The sequence below is a fragment of the Ornithodoros turicata genome, unplaced genomic scaffold, assembly GCF_037126465.1.
Source record: "Ornithodoros turicata isolate Travis unplaced genomic scaffold, ASM3712646v1 Chromosome14, whole genome shotgun sequence".
Lineage (NCBI taxonomy): Eukaryota > Metazoa > Arthropoda > Arachnida > Ixodida > Argasidae > Ornithodoros > Ornithodoros turicata.
In genome coordinates, this window is record NW_026999314.1 from 1,328,838 (window position 1) to 1,332,131 (window position 3,294).

General features: G+C 50.6%; 1 long non-coding RNA gene across 1 annotated transcript; it reads left to right on the forward strand.

Moving 5' to 3' along the window:
- Positions 1-1,060, forward strand: LOC135372287 (uncharacterized). Its single transcript, XR_010415940.1, has 3 exons — positions 1-327; positions 434-553; positions 880-1,060. It is a non-coding gene; the product is annotated as an uncharacterized LOC135372287 (long non-coding RNA).
- Positions 1,061-3,294: the final 2,234 nt, after the last annotated feature.

The following is a 3,294-nucleotide window of genomic DNA, read 5'->3' on the forward strand; positions in this document are numbered from 1 at the left end:
TCCCCTGCGCACCACTTCGGAGAAAGATCCTTTCATTTGAAATTCGTATTGTGTCTTTGCAGCTCTGTAAGGAATGTTTTGTACGGTTTTGATCTTTATGATTTCTTTTTCTTCTTTCCAACGTGGACACGATCGAGAGTACACCGGGTGGTTGCCCTGGCAGTTGGCACAACGGTACTCATTGCTGCAAGTCTCTGGCGAATGGTCTTTGCCAGAGCACTTTGGGCAGGTGGAGTGTCCGCGGCAGACAAGCGAACTGTGCCCAAAATGCTGGCACTTGAAACAACGTCTTGGGTTTGGAATGTATGGTCTGACATTGCAACTGAGGTAACCAGCCTTTATATTAAAGGTAACGCATGTAGTTGAAAAGAAAGAATAATGTGCTTGGTTGGGATTTCCTTACCATCCCTCCTCATAATGATCCGTTTTGCAGAGACCACGCCCTGCTCACTCAGTCCATCTTCAATCTCAGATTCTGTGCATTCGATGAGTTCATCTTCTGATATTACACCTTTGGTTATGTTCAGTGTGCGGTGTACGTTAACATTTACAGGTATGTTCCCGATGTTTGACAGTGTCTGTAGTGCCGTGCTTTGATGTTTGTTCTGTACTTCGACCTGGATATCCCCTGCATTCAGTTTTCTTGCGTTGTAAGATTTACCGATTACTTTTTCGAGTTCCTTCGCCACAACAAAAGGAGAAATTTTAGCAAGTGGCTTTCCCTCTTCCTTAGACTGAATTATTAGGAACTTCGGAAACCAAGGGTCTGGAGACAGATCAAGCAGATTCGGTTCAGGTCTCTCGGTGCGGCTCCGTTTTAGGCGCCGATCAGTTTTTTTAGAGTGGTGGTTATCCATGTAAGAAGATATTATTGTTCAGTGCAGCAGGCGTGTCGCCCACCATGGAGCCCAACTTGGGGAACGTGCCCCGCACGCTAACACCTACCTCTGCACTATACCCTAGTGCAGCTTCTGGAGAGTGAAAAGACTGCCCAAGGTTGACCCTTGCCGCCAAAGAAGGTGAAGGGAGGAAAAGGAAGACAGTGAAGGAGTGGAGAAAGAAAAAGTAATGAATAGGGAGATGGCGACTAGCTGAATAATCCTGGCCGGGCCTTCCAGGACTACCCGACTATGGGAAGCAGGGGCCAAAGCGGTGTGTTGCTTTCGCGGAGGGGCCCCGAAGGGTCCAAAACAACCTCCGGGTCTACTCAACCGCCAGGATCCCCCTTTCCCCAGACACGGGAAAGCCACGCACAGCTATACGTGGGGGTCTCCCTCCTGCGGCGACCCAACCGTGAGTGCAGGAGGGGGCTACTGCGGCTGCTGCCGGGCGATGGGGGCGCCAAGTTCCCGACGCCGGGCCTTCGTTTGCGCATGAACATCTTTCCCACGCGCACGCTGTCGAACAGGTATGCTGGGGATCCTAGGGCAAGGGACTGTCGGCACTGTTGCTCCAAACCGGAGACCGCGTTTCACATCCTTCAAGAATGTGAGCGGATCCATTTGCCACGTGTTGAGAGACACAACTTCATCGCGAAGCATGTGGCCCGTCTGCTGCTTCAACACAATCCGGAGGCAGTGGTCAAGGAGGAAAAACTGATAACCTCCAGGGCTGGCGTACGGTTGGAACCCGACCTCATCTGTACAATGGGTCATGAGGTCAGAATCTGTGATGTAGCGATTGCCTGGGACGCCAGCCCAACGACCCTGTCGGATATTGACAAGGCTAAAGTGTTGAAATATGCGGAACTTGCTGAGTCCTTCCCTGACAAAAGAGTTTCCGTGCACGGCTTGTGCTTTGGTGCCAGGGGAGGTACATGTGCGGGTACCAGAAGAGCTTTACGTGAGATGGGCCTAACCAGAAACGATGTTTCCTGGTTGGCCGCAAAAGTGCTGGTGGGAAGTCTGATTTGCCTTTCAATATTCAACAAGATTGTCTAGTCCATTGGATTTTATGGAGCTTGGGAGATTTTTAGCGACAACTCCATTCTATTGGGGGTAGTTCGATGTTTTATTGGTTTTCACTTTTATCGCTTTTATGCTCATAAAAGTGGCTGATTTGGGTCTCATTTGCCTTCGGCTAACTGCTGGGGGTGGTCTCCGGTGGTTGGGGCCCAAATACACCCACTTTGAGAGTTGTCGGGTTAGGTTTTACCTCTTTTGAGGACATTGCAAGTTTTAGCCAAATAAACGCCATTCCACTCATTCGAAGCTTTTCTCCACATTCGGATCCTGCATCTCAAGAGAAAATTGAAAAGGTATGGTGTAACAGCGGGGGAATATATTGTGTTTGTGTTCTTGTACTCCCAGACTTCCACATTCTTCTATCTTAATGGAAAGACTGACGGCTGTCGCATTCCCACCCGCCAGGGGATCAAGCAGGGCGACCCTTTGTCGCCCTTCTTATTCAACGTGGTGCTTGATCCCCTGTTGCAAGAACTTAATAAGAGCGGACTGGTTGTCCAAGTGGCCGAGACGAATGCTGGAGGTCTCGCCTTCGCCGATGACGTCTTGTTGATGTCATCGAGTTTTGAGGGATTGCGAGCTCTCACCCAGATGACGGAGGCTTATTTGGCAAGGGTACATCTTCAACTTAACCCAGCCAAAACCCAATATTTCGGGTGGCGGTACGTGGGGTCAAGAAATGGTTTGAGTATGCCCTGCCACCACTATCAGTTGCGGGTGCACTTGTGCGGCCCCTGGATAAATCCTCGCCGGTGACGTACCTTGGCCTTCAACTATACGTTAATAAGCCGCCAAGACCGACGAACGACCTCACTGAGGCTACTGCTTGGGTCATTCGGAAAGCAGCTCTTAAGCCCTTTCAGAGGATAAGATGCCTGGGATCGTTGGTGACTCCTCGCTACCTATATATATTATCAAACGCCTGGAACGGCTTGCAGCAGGCTAAGAAGAGAGACAAAACATTGCGGCTGGCTATTAAGAAGATCCTCCACTTACCCCCCTCCTTTCCCAACATACATATACATCTTCCAGCCCGAGAGGGGGGGGCTTGGAGTTCTGCAACTTGAATGGACGGCGGCCGCGTGCCAGCTAAAGGCCCTCGCTCGACTGGCTCGTTTAGCCGATCCTTTTGTCGACTCCGTTTTGGGCGAAGCTCTGCAGGACCAAGTCATCAGGCTTTCAGCAGCCCTCGGCGTACCTACGGGCATTACTAGCAGGATGGACCTGTCATCTGCGCTTCAAGAAGCTCACAAATGCTGGATCCAGAGGGCCATGGGACAATATGAGAATCAGGGTCTTTTCGTCCATTTGCGTGATCCTACAGGAAACG